Source organism: Emys orbicularis, chromosome 14 (assembly GCF_028017835.1).
Source record: "Emys orbicularis isolate rEmyOrb1 chromosome 14, rEmyOrb1.hap1, whole genome shotgun sequence".
Taxonomy (NCBI): domain Eukaryota; kingdom Metazoa; phylum Chordata; order Testudines; family Emydidae; genus Emys; species Emys orbicularis.
Genome location: NC_088696.1, coordinates 28,862,237 through 28,882,735, shown reverse-complemented (window position 1 = coordinate 28,882,735; position 20,499 = coordinate 28,862,237).

Here is a 20,499-nt window from a genome sequence, read left to right as displayed (position 1 = left end):
AAAAAAAGACAGAGACTCATCTAAAGTTACACCGGCATCTTTAACAGCTGTGCGCATATTAAAGGAAGTAATGGGGGAGTGAAGGTACTGCATATTTCAAAGCTGAACTGTTGAAGTAACAATAAGAAAGGGGGGATGTTGTGCAGAGTTAGCCAAGTGTTTGAAGTACATTACCATAAGCTCAGCCAATGAAGTGGACAAGATTTCTAGCATGTTGCAGTGGTGCCTGTGCGTACTTAATAACAGATGTTTGGTCTCTCTAGGCAGATAATTGTCCTGCTGTAAGGTTGGCTTGACCTGTGTGAACAGTACTGTGCATAGCACTGAAGCAGTAACAAATGATCATAGCTTTTCTCTTTTTACTAGTAGAATGCTTAGCCACGCTTCCTTTTAAGCACATAATTACTCCAAAGCAACTGGAGCCCATACATCCTCCTTGCCTAATGGCTCTGAAGCCATTTTGCGATAATTTATGGGGACAGAGTTCAAAGTTTTAATAATATTTGGATAATATCATTGCCAAAATGTCTTTGAGCTGTGATGAATAGAATGAGAGTGGGCACATTTCGATTCTGTGCATGACAGTGCGAATGTTAACAGCGCCGTACTTTGCTCAACCTTTATGGAAACGTTCACGAAACAGTTTGCTCATGAATTATAGATATGAGCATGAAGGATTATAAACAGCAGTGGAAAACACACAGGGCTGCTTGTTCATAAGGAACTGTCCTGTTAGTGTCTCTTCCTTATGCAGATAAATGAATTGCAGGGAATACAAAAACGGTTTAAATAAACCCTTAGCAGATAATGTATTAGCACATCAACATAAAATACACATGCACTGTGGCATGCTTTTGGATATTTATGTTTATACTCTCTGTTCAAGTGCCTCACTGATTTTTTGGCTTCCTATCACTCACCTAATAATTTCAGCATCCTAACTGCACCTCTGGGTATGTTTATCTGACAATCCAAGCTGTTCTGTGCTTTATGTTGCTTGCTGAAATTGGCTTACCAATTTGCTGTGTGAGACGCGTCAGTGTATGATAGGTTAATGATGTTAATCAAAGCTAAAGAAGAATAGACATGATCCTTTCATTGAAGGGTGGGCCAGAAATTGGCTAGCAATGATGGGACAAACAGGCTTATCAGGTAGTCAGTATGAGATCACAAAATAAACTCAAAATAATGAGTCATTATGCTAATGTACATGTAGGGCCTAATCCAAAGCCCAGTGAAGTCAATGGGCATCTTTCCATTGATTTTGGATCAGGCCCATACAACTATAAATTGTTTGGGTGATGAAAATTTGATGTGAAAGTAAACTTACCATGACTGAAGTGACTTAAACTGTATAGATAATTCATCCAGCAGAGGCTGAGGATTTGTTAAACAAATAACACAACTGCTTTTCGTTACACAGATGATACCGAAATGCGAACTTTCTCTATGGAAAGCAGCTGCACTCAGGAAACCAAAAGAAATACTAATAGGAACAAGAATTATTGAACATGTTCCCAATAGTGGAGGTAGCTGGTAATAAGTTAATAAATACCCTCTGTTTTATTCCTTTCAATGATAGTCAAGTAATGCTTCATTTAATCTATGAGATATTTGATTACAGAAATAATCAAATGACATAGTCCCAATTTATTTTATCCTCCAAGTATATGTGCAGATAGCCAGACTTGGCATATACGAGATTTGATTTTTATTACTGCCAGACATTAAGAGATTCCTTTATAACAGCAAGGCTCAATTTTACACTTTGTACCCTTCCTTCACTTGAAAATACTAGTTGTCATTTATGTAAGTGAGGAAAACAAGTTGTATTTGTTGAAGCATTTTTTAAATTTAAACCTTAATGGTAATCCCCATTAAACAAGTGACAGCTTTGTCTCTCCAAGGGTTAAATAATGTTCACTAGCTACTTAGAAATATTTCCTTGATTAAATTGGGACCCAAAACATCATGAACTTCAACAGCTACTGAAAAACATAACCAAGAAACTAATTTTCATACATGGGAACCAGTTAATCTTAAAGCCTTAAAAGCAAAAGCCTGTAATTATATCCAAAGTTGAATGGTAGGTTCTGTGGTTTTCTTAAAAAATAATTTTAACAGCAATTTTAACTTCATATTTAGATTTCTGACTAAATAATCAAAACAATTAATGTATAATTTTATAGGGAGATAGAATTAGAAAATTAAATGTATATTTTATTCCTCCTCATTCTTATGCTTTTCCTCCTTTCACTACAAAAATAATCTGGAAACCTTCACCCTCATAAGAAGTTTAAAAATAGAACATCACTGTATATTTCTTAATTGATTTCTGTAAAAACTATGAACTCTGAGAAGGAAATGAGAGACGACAGCGATAAAGGCAATAAGTAGTTTTACATTTTGAACAATTCCAGCAATGGGCTGAATATTCAGCAACTGATGGGCCAAATAACAAGTTGTTAACTACATAATGCACAGTCACAGAGTACATGTATGTCAGTTTGAGCAAGGATTGAAAAGACGTTAGAATTAGAGATTTAACAGACAGTTTTGATTAAATCAAAACAATCAGAGTAGTTGTATTTGCAACAGAATTGGATTAAAAAAATCCAGGTTCAGACTGCTTTGCCAAAACTCACAGCTCAGGCTCATTCAAGCGTGATTTTCTTAGGTAATATCTTTTGAAAAACATATATTGCAGAATACTTCAGGTCTCCTTTTTGTAAATGATAGTGTATATCCTAATGTGTATAACTGAGGCAGGGTATCAAACAGTCAATAGATCTACACAGCTGTTGTTATTTGCCTTGGTATAGAAAGAATTCCCTCATATATTAAGTCAAATAATGGGAAATCTGTATTTTTTCAGTCACAAACTCAGAGGAATAAAATGACAACAGATCCTCAGTTGGTATAAATTGACACAACTCCAGTGAAATCAGGATCTGTCCCTTTAATCCCTTTTATTAATTCTCCTTCAGTTTGTCTGTGCTCCTTCAACATGGATTGGAGCCAAAAACCATTGAAGTCAACTCCAAACCAGTATCTCCAGTGGCCTTTGGATCAGGCCCCACATTGTTTACCTCTTAGCCGCAGCCACAAAGAGGAGCAAGCAGATGTCATGATCTAAAATGTCTCTTGCTATTGATGACGGAAACAATAGGGCGGAAATTTAGGGGTATGTCTACACAGCAATTGTGTGATTGCAGCTCATGTAGACATACTTGAGCTAGCTTTAATCAAGCTCGTTCAGGTACCAGAGCAGTGCAGCTGCCAAGATGGGCTGTACAAGCCCACCAGAATTCTGGGTAATTACTAGCGCAGCTAGCCAGCACTGAAACGCATGATGCTGCAGTTTTATTGCTAGCAGTCTCTGAGATTAAAGCTAGCTCAGGTATGTCTGCTCAACTTGAAGTCATGCCCCATGAGTACAGTGTAGACATATTCAAAGTGGTAAGCAGGGCCGACGAGAGCGGGGGGAAGCCGGTACAGATTACTGGGGCCCGGCGGTCCGGAAGGGGCCCCGGGGCCTGGCTTCCCCCCCTCTCGTCGCCTTACCGGGGCCCGGCGATCCGGAAGGGGGCCCGGGGCTTGGCTTCCCCCCCCCCCCCCTCATCGGCCCTGTTTAGCCGTCCGCCCTTGCTGGGGGGCCCGAAATTTTTTTTCACCGGGGCCCAAACCCGCTCTCGGCGGCCCTGGTGGTAAGGCCTGGAAAGCTGCAGTGTGGCCAGTGTTTGCCTCCCCGAGGTCTGAAGACATCACCAGCAACCTAGCATTCTCCACCCATATTCACTCTACAGCCAGGGTTTTCCAATTGTTTATTCCATGGCAGCAGCTTTAGTTTTTATTGCTTTGTTTTGGAGATTTGCAGTTTGAAAGTTTAAGGCCTTTCAGTGGCTGAATGTATCTTCCCCCCGCCTCCACGCTGTAGTTCAAAGCTCTTGTGGTTGTAGTTTAGAAAACAGTTCCCATCAATGCAGGTCAACGGCAGTGTCATGAGATCATTAGTACGACACAGGATAAGAGAGGAAATTTCAAAATGAAGGTGATTTTACTGTGGGGGGAGTATTGACACCAACACACATCTACAGAAATAGTTTTCTTAACTTTAAATATATATATAACATGTTTATTTTTCCTCTCTCAAGTTAGAGGGGTGTGTAACTTATTAGGATAACAGTGTCAGCTGACCTGTTAATTGAGAGTGGCACCTCCAACTTTATCTACAATTTATTCTATCATCTGTTTTCCAATCACATTGTGTTTGTCACTTTTATACACTTTGTTCTTTGATACCATCATATCAGGTGAAATTCACTCCACTGCAGATAGCCAACACAAGACCATTTTTGCCACTTTGGACCTGCGTTATCCCTCTGTGAGGGAGAAACGCCCTCCACATACACCATGAAATAGACTCCCTCAAATAGACTGCATGGAGGAAGTCATTGGGGTGCACAACAGAGGGGCCTAATGGATTCATATGTACATAATCCAATGACCTAGATGCCCCCATAGAGTCACAGAACTGGAAGGGACCTCGAGCGGTCTTCTAGTCCAGTCCCCTGCACTCAAGGCAGGACTAAGTATTATCTAGACCATCTGACAGGTGTTTATCTAACCTACTCCTAAAAATCTCTAATGATGGCAATTCCACAACCTCCCTAGGCCATTTATCCCAGTGCTTTTCTACCCTGACAATAAGTTTTTCCTAATGTCCAACCTAAACCACTCTGGCTGCAATTTGAAGAAGCCCATTGATTCTTGTCCTTTCCTCAGAGGTTAAGGAGAACAGTTTTTCTCCCTCCTCCTTGAAAACTGTTATCATGTCCCCTTTCAGTCTTCTCTTCTCCAGACTAAACAAACCCAATTTTTTCAATCTTACTCATAGGTCATGTTTTCTAGACCTTTAATCATGTCTGTTGCTCTTCTCTGAACTTTCTCCAATTTGTCCAAATCTTTCCTGAAATGTGGCACCCAGAACTGGACACAGTACTCCAGTTGAGGCCTAATCAAAACAGAGTAGAGCGGAAGAATTTCTTCTTGTGTCTTGCTTACAAAACACCCATCATCCCAGAATGATGGTTGCTTTTTTTTTTTTTTTTTTGCAATGGTGTTACCATGGGCTCTGCCTCCCCAAACAGCCATGTGTGACCCTGCACACGCTCCACCCCTAGCATCCCCCCTGCTTGAACTTCCTGCTCTGCATGTGGCTCCAGTCCCCCTGTGCAGTGGCCCTGGCTCAAACTGGGGCTGCACTGCCCACCCTCCTGGAACTCTGGGGCTGAGGAGGCTGGAGCCATGCTGCCTGCCCTCCTGGCACTATGGGGCTAGGGGGGCTGCGGCCATGAGCCCACCTGCCCTTCTGACCCTCCAGGGCTGGGGAGGCTGCGGCTGTGCACTGCGCACCCTCCCACCAGTCTAGGGCTGGGGGGAACAAGCCTAGGGCGGGGCCAGTGGCCCTGGCGGGGGGCGCAGGAGAGGCAGGGCTGGGGCTAGCTTTCGCCCGTTCATGCACCACCCATGAGTGTTACACTGTTGACTCATATTTAGCTTGTGATCTACTATGTCCCCCAAATCCCTTTCCACAGTACTCCTTCCTAGGCAGTCGTTTCCCATTTTGTATGTGTGAAACTGATTGTTCCTTTCTAAGTGGCGTACTTTGCTTTTGTCCTTACTGAATTTCATCCTATTTACTTCAGACTAGTTTGTCCAGATCCGTTTGAATTTTAATCCTATTCTCCAAAGCACTTGCAACCCCTCCCAGCTTGGTATCATACACAAACTTTATAAGTGTACTCTCTATGCCATTATCTAAATCATTGATGAAGTTATTGAACAGAACCAAACCCAGAACTGATCCCTGTAGGACCCCACTTGATATACCCTTCCAGCTTGACTGTGAACTCTTTTGTAATATGATATACTGATAACTACTCTCTGGGAACTGTTTTCCAACCAGTTATGCACCCACCTTATAGAAGCTCCATCTACAGGGCCGGCTCCAGGGTTTTGGCTGCCCCAAGCAGCCAAACAAAAAAAAACAAAAAACAAACAAAAAAAAGCCGCGATGGCGATCTGCGGCGGCAATTCGGCGGGAGGTCCTTTGCTCCGAGCAGGAGTGAGGGACCATCTGCCGAATTGCCGCCGAACAGCTGGACGTGCCGCCCCTCTCCGAAGTGGCCGCCCCAAGCACCTGCTTGGTAAGCTGGTGCCTGGAGCCGGCCCTGTCCATCTAGGTTATATTTCCCTAGTTTGTCTATGAGAAAGTTATGCAAGACTGTATCAAAAGCCTTACTAAAGTCAAGATGTACCACATCTACCACTTCCCCCCTGTCCACAAAGCTTGTTACCCCGTCAAAGAAAGCTATTAGGTTGGTTTGACCTGATTTGTTCTTGACAAATCCACGCTGACTGTTACTTATCACCTTATTATCTTCTAGGTGTTTGCAAATTGATTGCTTAATTATTTGATCCATTAGCTTTCTGGGTACAGAAGTTAAGCTGACTGGTCTGTAATTCCCTGGGTTGTCCTATTCCCCTTTTTATAGATTGGCACTATATTTGCCATGGAGAGCATAGCCACCAGTCTAGCCCATGGGCTGAAATAACTGACGCATTGGCTGTATTGCAGCTTCTCTATCTACCAGGAAGGCAGGGATGTGTTCTCTCCCCAAATCCCACAGAGTCTGGGACAGGGCCGGCTCCAGGCACCAGCTTAACAAGCAGGTGCTTGGGGCGGCCAAGGGAGAGGGGCGGCACCTGCGGCAATTCGGGGGCGGCAGGTCCCTCACTCCCTCTAGGAGCGAAGGACCTGCCGCTGAACTGCCGCCGCCAATCGCGGCCTTTTTTTTTTTTTTCCCCCAATTGCCGCCAATTGCTTGGGGCGGCAGAAATGCTGGAGCCGGCCATGGTCTGGGAGTGAGTTAGCCCATAATGAGAAATGATTGTCAGACCTCAAAGGTTTGTGAGGAACACGCTGTGTGATGCTTTTGGATCTGTAAGTGAAGCTTATTCTAAACCTTTTTGGTCATGGAATTAGGCTTGGAACTCTTGTAAAATTTTCAGACCTTGCTAGCTTTGATTGGTTAGGAAATACACTAATAGCTTTTCTTATTGTGTTTTGTAGAATAAATCTTTCATAATGAATTCCAGTGCTAGGTGAGACCCCCTCCAACTTCTGTGTGTACACAAGGCTCTCTCTGATACATACTTTACCCGTGGTTAACAGTACAGAAATGGCAATCGATAGCATCAATATTTTTATTGTGAGAATTGAAAGAAATATCACAAAAGCGATGAGGGTGGGTTTTTTTAATTTCTTGAATTTGAAGGACAATAATAAGAGTTCTTGTTTCTTTCCCCATGCTGTACATCTCTTAGCAATGAAACATAGCCTGGTGTGTCTGTGGCTTCAGGTGTTGCCATATGAGCGTTCAGGCACTCTCCAGGGTTTAGTAATGGCAGATGTTTCACAGTTGGTAAGATTACAGAATAATTTTTGCTTAGCCTCAGTTAATTGTAAATTGGCCTTTTTGCCCACTTCTAATGATGTGTCCCCCGGTATACCTCTAATTCCTGCTTATAGCTTCCTAATGCAATGGTATTTCAGATGACCTGCTTACTCTGGATGAATTGGAGCTAGTTTTGATCACCCTGTTCTTTAATTTGGCTCTCCCACCTAGAACAATGGGTGATTAACAAAACTCAGAACAAGAGCCTAAAGGAGAGGCAGCTCCACTCCAGTGTTTGCCTGCTGTGCAGCAGCATGTTATGGTCACTGCCAAGCCTTGATCTTCTCTGTCTGTTTCAGTCTTAGGCTGTCTACACTACAGACCTTACAGTGACACAGCTGTATCACTGCAGCTGCGCCGCTGTAAGGTCTCCTGTGTAGCTGCTCTATGCCGGTGGGAGAGAGCTCTCCCGCCGGCCTACTTAAACCACCCCCCAACGAGCGGCAGGAAGCTCTCCCGCCGACATAGCGCTATCCACACTGGCACTTCTGTCCGTGAAAATTATGTCAGGCAGGGGTGTGCTTTCTTCACACATCTGACTGACAAAAGTTTTGCTGTCAAAAGTGCTAGTGTAGACAAAGCCTTAGATGTACTCTGAGGAATCCATCCTTTAAGCAACATGGATCTTACACTCACTACACTTTATTGGAAAACTCCAGTGTCACTTCTAAGCAATATCTAATCTGTTACTTCACTTGATAAAATAGGGAAATAAACAGAGCTACATCAATAATATTTAAGAGTGTTCTTTTACTCAAACTCTTCCTTTTATTACCACCAATGTTTTTTTCTCACATATTTCCTTTGACTGCTTGGAATTGGCAACATTATTTTCCAGGTAAAAATCAGGTATTTTCTCATTTTTATATTTATTGTAATGCCAACATATCCCTCATCAAACTGTTTCATATTTAGTTCAGAATAGATTTGAAAGCTCACTTTTAAAGAAATGTGCTTTGATTCTGGAAAAACAAAATTAGCCTAAATTTCTTTGTGTATAACTCACAGAAAGTTTTTTCAGTACAGTTCATGTGGGTCCTGCTCCAAAACCCTCTAATGTCAATGTAAAGACTCTCTTTGTGGCTTTGGAACAGGCTTTTGGGTGTAAATATGAAGTATTATTATTTGTTTATTTATTAGTATTATAACTATAGCACCTAGCAGCCCTCGTCACAGACCAGGATCCCGTTGTGCTAGGTGCTGTATGGATGCAGAACGAAAAGATAGTCTGTGATGAGGGTGACCTTTATAAATCACGTATGGAAAAAATGACATGATTTGAGAGCGATTAAATCAATAGGGTTCTACAGAAATTACTTTTAAAAACCTGTCGAATGTAATAGAGGACAATACACTTTCTGTTATTGTTTATTATTTGCAATATTTCCAAGAAGCCAAATGAGTTCAGAGACTCTTACTAGGCGCTGTATGTACAGAGGAAGAAAGAGTCTCTGCTCCAAAGAGCTTGCAATCTTAGGCCCCAGTCCTGCAAAGACTTAAACACAGGCATTACTTTACACATGTGAATAGTCCCATTGGCCTAAATAAACAAGGCAGAGACAAGTGGGAGAAAGGAAGTATTCATATATCCCCATTTTACAGATGGGAATCTGAGGCACAGAGCGATTAAGTGATCTGTCCAAGGTCTACAGCGTTTTTTAAAATTTGGTTTATTTCTTAAACCATCCTAGAAAATTCTATAGCAGGGGTTTAATTGTCTTTTAACAAAGGATGATCCCCAAAGAAGCTATTGAAAAGTTAATGTCTTCTGTTAAATATGAGGGGACCATATCAAATCTGATGCTCCTGGCAGTACCATAGAAATCTGTTCATTGGCCTCAGCTGCTAAGGATTTATTCCTACTAAGTTTATTTTTTAGTTTGCTCCTACAGTGGATTTCCCTTCCCACAAGCAGTTTAAATCTGTTCTGCTAATCTCTAGCTATTATGCAGAAATTCTGCATATAATATTTTCTCTGTGTGTCCTTAAGAGAGAATACATAAATAAGGTGGCTAATTTAGGCCCTGAACCAAAGGCCACCCAAAGGGTGTCTTTCCATTGATATCTGTGTTCTTTGGATCACAAACTAAAAGAGCCTTCAAACCCTGACATACACAAACTCATCTGTATTTAATAATCTAATTTATATTACACAAGATACAGACAACAGCTCTTATGGGGAAAATATAAGGCCTTTCACCTGTGAATGGAACCAGTTGCGTGTTGCTCCAAAAAAAATAGTGTTACCTGATAGTGCTGCTAATTAAAATTAGACTCCACATACCTGCTATGATTCAGTGTTTGGAAAACAAACAGATAGGGCTAGATCCAAACAAAGGATTCATTTTGATAGTAAACATATTTAAGAGTGTGCCTATGTAAACATGAATTGTTTAGAGGCGGATTACCATTTTGCATACATTTTAAAGCTCTGAGAAAAGCCATTAAGGAATTAACACCTCCGATTTATGAAAATGTAAGGATGATAAAGAAACAATAGGGGTGACAGCATTGTGTAAACGACATTGATTCATTTCAGAACAGGGCTGTTAACTGCTAGAAATGAAGAAATAAATGGAACAATGGATAGATGCTTTTACCAGCTTGTCATTAATTAGCAGAGAGCACAATTCTTTTATTGTCCTTTTTGAAAAATACAAAATTGGTAGCAAAATACAAGCACTGAGCAAATAGATTACTCTGTGTCACTAGACTGACATCTGCGTTTTCTTTCCCCCAAAAGCTGTTCTAATATATTTTGTTTTCCAATGATATCGAACTTTCAGCCTGGCAGCAAGCCTGAATTTTGCCTCCGTGTTAAATTCCAAAAAGGACATATTTCTAGCTCTAAAAATCTCATTGTTTAATAAAAGCATAACAAAACTGCTGCAGTTAGAGGGAAGGGGGATAAATGCTAGCGATTCCCCTGTTACACAGCCTAGAAGCACAGACAATGGTTCAATGCATTACTTTCCTGACCTATTGCGTCTGATCAACTGTGGTTTTATTTCTGGCAATGCCAGCAGGTGGGAAGTGACAACATGTTTCTTTGGAACAGTAAAGAAAGATCGTCTCTTATGGAGAATTAGCTGGAAGAAAGTGAGGTTGTTTGGCACAGATCTAAGCAGGGACAATGCTTGATTATGGCTATCACTCTCCAGCTGCTGTCAGAATGTTAAGTTTGCTTTCTTGAGGCCCGACATCTAACACATTTCTTTTTCTAATTAGTATCCAGTACAGTAAGATGCTGGTGTTTTACAGCATGTCACCAGGCACACACAACTGAAATTTATCGCTGAAATCGGAGGTAGGTTTGGGTGACAGGAAGGAATTTGCTTTTACCTCTCACAATGAATTCAAAGGTTTCAGAGTAGCAGCCGTATTAGTCTGTATCCACAAGTACTCCTGTTCTTTTTAATGAATTCAAAGTCTCTCTCTGTATTTTAGGAAGGAGATTTGAATGAAAAATGTTGAGTCTGAACTACCAGTGTTATTGCCAAAGAAACAATGAAAAGTAAAAATGGGGTGATCTAAGACTGAACTGGTTGTACAGAGATACTGGTTTCATTTTGCATCCACCTTTGAGCGATATACAGCTCATGAATATTCCCTGGCCCTGGTTTACTAGTGTCAGCAGACCAGAGTGTTTCCCAGCTGCAGAAGCAATGGTCAGGGCTATTTACCTTATTTTAAGGGAGCAGTGGGTCTACCAGCCAGCTTCTCAAAGATGAATTTGCCTCAGAGATGTTGGGGAGCCACACGATAAGGAAAAATAAGGAGAAAGGAGACTGATTTGGTGAGAAGAGGATGTGCTGGAGGGGAAAGAGCATAGAAACTGGTATTTAGTTGATGAGGGTATTTGCATTTGCCAATAGGAATATTATCTGAAAAGCAGGACCTGTCAGTGTCAGCACATCCCAAATTAGAGCCTCTTCTCACCTTCCAAACAGAAAAACTCTATGAACATTTCGATGCGTCCTCGGGTTTTGTTTTCTTCATGATCATATTTTTGAGGCAATGCGATGAGGCGACACATCAGTGTAGAACCACTGTACCTGACAGAAGACGAGTCCACCCTTCCTGCCTCACCTCTTGGCAGTGCTGTTAAATTTCAAACAAAGATTTTAGAAGGAGATATGTCAGTTTGGGAGGACTATTGGAAGGAAATATGGATTTTGTTACTGTCACGTTGCTTCCCCACACTGCTTGGCTTCATAAGTCCCTTTGATCCTGCTCAGTCTGACAGGGCTGTACACCTGTGCTTCCTCTTCTCCCCGGTTTGTTGCCTCTTCCCCTACTTTTCCTTCCCCATTCTACTGTTGCCTCCTGTTTCACCGCCACTTCCTCCATTGCCTCTGCTACTGCCAATGTCCCTCTGGTGTCTCTTCCCACTTCCTATTTGCTGTTCTACTCCAATCTAAGTTATTGTGTGCACTAATATGATTCTGGGATGCATTAACAGGTATTTTGTGAGCAAGACACGAGAAGTCATTCTTCCGCTCTACTCTGCGCTGCTTAGGCCCCAACTGGAATATTGTGTCCAGTTCTGGGCACTGCATTTCAAGAAAGATGTGGAGAAATTGGAGAGGGTCCAGAGAAGAGCAACAAGAATGATTAAAGGTCTGGAGAACATGACCTATGAAGGAAGGCTGAAAGAATTGGGTTTGTCTAGTTTGGAAAAGAGAAGACTGAGAGGGGACATGATAGCAGTTTTCAGTTTTAGACACATCTAAAAGGGTGTCATGAGGAGGAGGGAGAAAACTTGTTCACCTTAGCCTCTAAGGATAGAACAAGAAGCAATGGGCTTAAACTGCAGCAAGGGAGGTTTAGGTTGGACATTAGGAAAAAGTTCCTAACTGTCAGGGTGGTTAAACACTGGAATAAATTGCCTAGGGAGGTTGTGGACTCTCCATCTCTGGAGATATTTAAAAGTAGGTTAGATAAATGTCTATCAGGGATGGTCTAGACAGTATTTGGTCCTGCCATGAGGGCAGGGGACTGGACTCGATGACCTCTCGAGGTCCCTTCCAGTCCTAGAATCTATGAATCTAAGGATTTCATAGTGAAACTCACTAATCGTTAGTATAGACAGGGGCAGCAAGTGTGTGTGTGTGTGTGTGTGTAGTATGAATTCACCTTGGGATGCGGGTGTTTGCAAAGATTCTGGTCCTTCACTCTTTGGGAAAGGTGTGCTCTTCAGCCAAAGGGGACAACGAGAGCATAGCCTAGCTACTCAACTAAGGAAGCAGAACTGAACTGGTTCTTGGAGGAGCTACCTCCAGTCCTCCTTACTACAAGGATTTCCTTTATGATGGGGAGCCTTTGCAAGTGAGGAAACAACTCACACTAGAGCTGTGCAAATATTTAAGAACAACAAACCCAGGTTTTGCCTAGTTTCACTGCTAATGCAAAAACTCTGCCTAACTTTGCAACTTTCAGATTGACTCCACTTGTGTTTTAAGTGAATCCTCTTACACCCAAGTGTTCTAGGGTGGGATTTATAGTTTTGCCCTGAAACCAGAGAATCTTGGGCAGCGTGCAATAGACACAGGGTGCAAACCAAAATAAGCAAGCAAAAATGTTAATTGCTGAACCCCCTACAAAGAGAAATGGCCACCTCTTGCACAGCTCTACTCCTCAACTCTCAGGAGTTTGCATCTCACAGATGCATCTCAGAGGGAATGCCATTCCCCACACGGTAACTGACGGGTTCTGTTGGCTCTCTAAAGCCTACGCTTATCTTGGAAAGGTTCACATGGTAAACGCCCAGTTAAATACATTTTCATGAATGGGATTCTATAGCCTGGAAAACTGTTTCAGGAAGAATCTTTCAGGTCCTTCACTCCTTGGGAAAAGAACAGTTTTCAGCCTCTGTTAGGACTATCTGACTCATTTTATTGTTTAAGGGCATCATTTATGCATACAACTGTTTTTTTCGTGTGTGTGTGTAGCCTTCCTTTCCCCTCTTTCCAGGAAAAGCCTCCCCTTTGTGTATACTTTGAACTGCCTCTATAAGTGGGCTGTGCATCCAAGGCTTAAACTCTGGCACCAAGTTGTCAGAGGAATGGGAAGCAAGGCTATATAACTGTAACAAGAGGTGTCTAGTTAAGTTTCCTCCTGCCTGTAGTAAAGATGCTTCATCATGTGCAGAAGCAATGGAGGCCTATTGAGGCTGTCCAGCATTATCTGAGCAGGAGATAATTTCAATTGTAAAGGTCCTTTTACAGCAAAACACTATAGCATAAGCTTAACTATAAGCATATGCTTAGTCCTCTTGATGTCAATGAGATTACACACATGCTGAAAGTTAAGCATGTGCTTTGCTGGATTGGGACCCAAATATACTTGCTTTGAATAATCTACAAAAACCTGTTATACCATTCTGTTGTCAGAGGATAAAAGAACCAAACCCTCCTTCCCAAGCATGGTGGTTGTCTTGGGAAGCACAGTAGGGTTGTTTGGCTCCATGCACAGAGGCTCCCCATGTGCATCATCACCGACCCCACCTGCCTTACTAGATATACATCCTGTGGTTGTATTAACTTTCCTGCAGAGGTTCTCCAGTCTATGAAATCATCCCTTTATTTGGGGTTTGCAGGGGACACCACAAGCAATGATTGGAGCCACACTGCTAAACTGCCAGGGAGGAGGCTCCAGGGCAAGTGCAGAAGCCCTTGACTTCTGGCCAGGTGAGCCCATGATTCCCCCAAGATTCATGTGGATCTCAGGTTCAGCAGAACTATAGGGTGTGTCTGCATTGCACCTGGGAGCATGCCTCCCATCCCAGGCAGACAGACATGCTAACTCGGCTTGAGTTAGCATGCTAAAAATAGCAGTGTGAACATTGCAGTGACATAGGCTAACTGCCCAAGTACAAGTCTGCCTGTCTCCCTTTGATCCGTATTCAGGTGGCTAGCCTGTGCCACAGTATCCAACCTACTATTTTTAGCACTCAAGCTCCAGCAGAGCTAGCACATGTCTATCTACCCTACCAGGGAGGCACTCTCCCAGCTGCAGTGTAGACAAACCCTAACTGCTTTTTCCTCAAGGGCAAATCCCATCCCTTGTCTCCCCCTCACACACAAGTGCAATGATTTGGGGAATAATCCTCAAGCAGAACCTCCCTGAGTTTCCCCCTGCAGGTCTCTGTTGATGTTGCAGTGGGAGGATCTAGGTAAATTGTGAAATCTGTGCTTTGGTAACCATCCAGATTCGCAGTTTTAAAAATTTAAAATCTAAGGAACGAGAGAGAAATTGGAATAATCTTATGATAGCCCTGTCATTGTTTATCCCCCTTTTCTCTCTCTCTTGAATATAATCTTTTACCTCGGATTTATATAGCATTAGGCACAACATTATCAGTATTTTACTGTCTTAAGTTCTTTCATGTTGACCTTGCCGTGACTTTTTTTGCATCCTTTCCACCACCATATAGCCTTTAGGAGCTATGATTTGTCCTAGGAGGAGCTAAAAGGGAAAATGTAAATGCTTAAAAGATTTTAAAGCATTCTTATCCTACACTTCATCACAATGCATGCAGTAATTATGTGTCAGTGTGTTACATACCTGAGTAATATGAGATGGCACATTTTCCCAAGCTGCGGGTTTCCTGGAGCCATATAACAGGATTTCATTAATACCACTATATGTTCTCTTTCCTCCTTCCTGAAACAGGTAATTGACAAATGAACTTGATGTAGCTAACCTGAATACCATGATTGGCCAACACCTTCCTCTGCAGCATGGGCACAGGTTACTTGCTGGTTTGAACTAGACTAAATGGTGGATTCTCTGTAACTTGAAATCTTTAAATCAAGATTTGCAGATTTCAGTAACTCAGCCAGAGGTTATGGACCTAGTGCAAGAGCAGGTGGGTGAGGTTCTGTGGCCTGTGATGAGTTAGCATGCTAAAACTAGCAGTGTGGACATTGCAGTGACAGGCTAACTGCCCAAGTACAAGTCTGTCTGTCCCTTTGGGCCCGTCCCTTTGGCTAGCCTGTGTCACAGTATCCAACCCACTAAGGTCAGACTAGATGATCATGATGGTCCCTTCAGGCCTTAAAGTCTATGAGACGTGGTAAGATTTGCTTCCTTATTTCTTCTTCAGGAAATAATATTACTCCTGACTTGCCTCCCAGCTGTATGCTGAGGACCTCTTTAAAGAATCAACATCCCAAATAATTATGGTTGCTTCAGATCCTGAAACTGGATTAATTTACAGCACAGGGGCTTCGGATGACTAAATAACATTTTGTTATATTTTGTAATGGGAGGATATTATGGGTAGAACCATTAGTAACTTGCACAGTAAAAATTCAAAGCTTCCTTGGTTTGGGGCCCTGTGGTGAAACCAGCCAGGGTACGCGCAAACCTTTCTCCAAATTTTTCTGCTGCTTTTGGGTTCCAGTGGCACTAAAATTAGGGGCTTCAGCAAAAATGTTGTCCCAAACAAGGGAATTAAGTTGGTAGGTTTTTGTTATTAATGAATGGAACTCACCAGCATCAGAGCAAAACTGTTAACACTCAGCAGGTTCACAGTGGATATATGAGTAAGCTTATTAGTGGGGCAGGTCATGAAGGGATGTTAATCAGCATATCGCCAATGAAGAAAATAGCACTATGTCAATTTACATGAGTTAAGGATCTGGTCTACTGTGTTTGTTTGAATGTTGTGTTTTGGTTTAGGGTTAGGGTTCATACTGTACAAATGTAAAACTCAAAGCAGCGCTGGGAGGTCCCCAGATAGTACTCAGATACTTTAGTGATTATGAATATATGACAATTTAGATGCTGTAGAGAGATTAGACAATATCCCTGAGGAAAGGTTTCCTGGAACTCATGTGAATGGTAACCACTTAGTTTTGCATAGAGCTATCAATGGGATATAGAATCATAGAACTGGAAGGGACCTCGAGAGGTCATCTAATCCAGTCCCCTGCACTCATGGCAGGACTAAGTATTATCTAGACCATCCCTGGCAGGTGTTTGTCCAACCTGCTCTTAAAAATCCCCAATGATGGAGATTCCACCACCTCCCTAGGCAATTTATTCCAGTGCTTAACTATGTAGCCTTTCAGTGTGAATGAAGCCCAGGTTCATAGTATCCCAAATGGTTACAGTATGATTGCAGTTTGATGAGGTTTCTGAAGTAGGTTGGTTTCCTCAGTCCATTTTTGAGTGGCAAATGTCTGGTAGGCAGCTACAAGAGGTCAAGTGCTTGGGTACTATGGTGATGAGTGCTCTCGGAAACCTTATGGATAAATCTTGCAGCTTATTCTAAAAAGCATCAAATCTTAGCCAAAGAGTGAAGGACTTGAATCTTTGTAAGAATCCTTCTGAACCAGCCTTCTAGATGACAGGATCCTGTTCATGGAAATGTATTTAATTTAAATCAATATGGAAAGCAACGTTCAGCATTCAGGACCCCTCTCCAAGAATACACTGTCACCACCCACTCCTGGTAATGAACATAGCACACATGATTGCAACTACTGAAGTTTAGGGATGAGATGAAAAGTTGGCTCAAAGTTTCTTGAGCCAATGTGGGTGCTTGCTTGCTCTAAGCAGCACTCCCACTGGCTAACACAATATTGAAAGATACTACATGTAACCAGTTTCCTCTGTTTCTAGTTAAGTTTGGAGACTTATGCACATGATATAAGCTAGTTGCTGCCTGGAGCTGGTTGAAATTTTTCTTTCAACTTTTTGATGAGAGGAAAATTTTTGTGGAAAAAAATCTGCTTTCATTTAAAAATGTTGATGAAAATGAAAAAAAATGTTTTCATAGAAAATCTTTCATTGGAAAAAATAATTTGCTGTGATCCTATAAATGCTAAGCTGGACTATTCTTTCTATCCAAAGTAAGGCCAGAACGCATTTTAAGATGCTGATCAGGGAGATCCTTACCCATGTATTTATAAATCATATTCTATAATTGAGATAAAGTAATGTATTATCCAGCTAATAAAGGGATGGAGAAAATGGGATACAGCCCAGAATGGCAAGGTGAATGGAAAACATTCACAAATCCCTGCTGAATCATTCATGAAGGGTGACCGAAAGAATCTACATTTTGATGTGTGACATTCCTCAATCTATAAAACACAGGAGAAAGAGAGTCCTGAAAGAATTTTGGCCATATTTACATTCATATGCTAAGAGTTTTACTCATGTCCTCATAAATAAGTTATCTTTAACTGCAACCAAAGAAGGATCTTGTACAGTTTAGTATCACTTTATGGCTGACATTGATTTAAAACACTCCATAAGGGGCACGGTGCTGCAGGATCAATTAAAAGTAAATGCAGTCATGAAACTTACATGAAGTACTGTCTGACAAAGCCTTGCAGACAACATTCTTCATATGGTTGTTTGCTGCTTGAACTTCTTTTTAAAGTATAAAGCAGCTATATATTTAGTTTATTTGATGCTAATTAATGGGCTTACAAGGGAAAAGCAAAACTCTGTAGTATGAGCCCCTGCCAAAGTCAAACCCATCCAGATGAAAATCTGAGCCAGTTTATTGGTCAATAAAAACATACAGTGAAATATCTTTCAAAATAGTTGCTGAGCAGGTACCATGGATGGGGATTCACCATAAAACCATTATAGTTTATGAGTAACCTGTCCCTTTTCCTATTTTTGAAAAACCATATTGGTGTGGTTGGCGCCTTTTATTTTAGACTGATGAGGACATGGTGTGCTATGAGGGAACGAGAGGGTCAGGAGTCTTCTCCTGTGCCCTTTGGGCAGCCCACATTAGCAACCAAGCAGAATCCCAGACCTGGTGCATGCAGCTGTTGCTCTAGCCCCGTTCCGCAGGGGTTGCCACAAGGCCCAAAAGGGAGTGGGGAGGAGGCAGGGGCATACTCCTATTCTTCCCCCCTCTTCCCCCACAGCGGTCAGTCAAGCTGACCAGCCCAGTAGCAAGGAGGAAATTGTACCTCACAAAGTGGAGTAGTAGCAGGTGCAAGGCATCTGTGTTCCTCGGAGCTGTTGTAATAATTGACTCCTAATAGGCCTACCTTAACGGGAGATTTAACTTATGGAAAGTAGATAAAGATTCATGAATTGTTGCAATGGCCTGTTACATAAAATTGTTTAAAAGAAGATTTGAGGAGATGGAAAGACTGAATTAATTTAAACAGAAGGTGGTATTGATACCACTCAAGGACTGTTTTAAGACTATGACTGGTAAACAATGGGAGTAGGTGACCAGAAATCAATGGATGAAAATTGCTGCTTTGAAAATTAGGCCTAATTGATGGGCAAATTAATGAAAGGATGGGTCATTCCACCTATCGCCCCTTTTGGGCCCTTGAAAAGAGGCAAAAAGGAACTTTTACCACCCTCATGGCTGTGGCAGAAGGATTGTTGCTGTGACATCAGACCTTGATAATCCAATGGGGACCATCATTGCTGTGCCAACGAGGACCCCAGCGTAATACGTGTGAGATCCTGTTCTGTCTTCCCCTCTCCCTTCTGTGTCCCTTTCCATCCCCCACTATCTCCCTCCTGTCCTCTCTCTTTCTGTCTTGTCTTGTACTTGATCCTGAAATCAGCTGCACTGCACAAAACTAGTACAGCTCTGCTCAGCCTGAAAAGCACCAGTGAAGTAGAGAGACCTGACCAGAACAATCAGATGACAAGGCGAGCCAGAAGCCAGAGCAACAGCTGTTGTGGCCGACTGACCTGCCAGCCTAAAGCATCCATCCATGACTCACCAACCGCCCTCTATCCTGAGAACATCAACAGAAGCTGTATTTCCCTCATCTTCACTATCCTACCGTTTATCCACCTTATGTCTGTCTGCTTTGTCAAAAGCAGGAAAGTGATTATTATTCCCAAATTAGATCTGAACAACAGAACTAACCTTTTCTTCCCCGCCAAAGACAGAATAAGAGATTCTAACCAGTAATCACCCACTTTTAAAAGAGGGTGATAGGTTTTCATTGTTTGTTTTGCATCTTCACTCAGTTTCAGTTTCAGTGGTTTTTGCCTTATGATTCTTTCCTTTTGTGTGTTTTAATCAATACATATCTCACCTGCATCATGAATATTCTTGGGTTTGTGCTATGGCACTAAGCAGGCTGAGTTCTCTGTGTACCAAATCCCGAGCCCTGTTTAATGTTGGATGGTGGCTGGGTGATGCTAACACCTTTCACTCTTTGGGCCATATATAACATCTAAATTAATACAATAGAGCTCTGGGAGACATTGCCTCTTATTGTGGGCTATGCCTAAATGGCACCTTTGAGCCCTCAATGGGGTTGATAGTACTGCAAACTATGGGACAAAGACATCCCAAGTGAGTTCTTTGAGCAATACTAACATCATGCATTTTCCAGATTGAGGGGATAAACCCCAAACAGATTGGACGAGTCTTATACTGAAATAAGTATAAGTAAAAATACTTATTTCAAAAAAAAGTGTATAAATACACTTCTGGTAAAAGGAAGAAATATATGCCATTAATTATAAAGGGAAACTGTGCTGAATTAAATCTATTGTTTTCAAAAATAACTTCTAGATAAGATACTGTAGGGAGCAATCCAGCACTGACAGAATTTCTGTGAATCTATGGGCATTCAAAGGAAGCTTTGCATTTAATAAGAATTTACAATGGATGAGTTTTCAGAAGGTGAACTTTTGGAAGAGCACTAGGCCTGGAGAATGTCAAATATAGTCCTCATTCTGGCCCTCATACTGTAGGGAGCAATCCAGCACTGACAGAATTTCTGTGAATCTATGGGCATTCAAAGGAAGCTTTGCATTTAATAAGAATTTACAATGGATGAGTTTTCAGAAGGTGAACTTTTGGAAGAGCACTAGGCCTGGAGAATGTCAAATATAGCCCTCATTCTGGCCATGGAAAGGAGGTTCTCACAATGACTAGTTATTCCTGTATCCATTTGCCAATTTGTGCCTTCAGAACCTGAAGGAGAAAAGGTAAAGGAAATAGCTATCAGATGTAATGGGG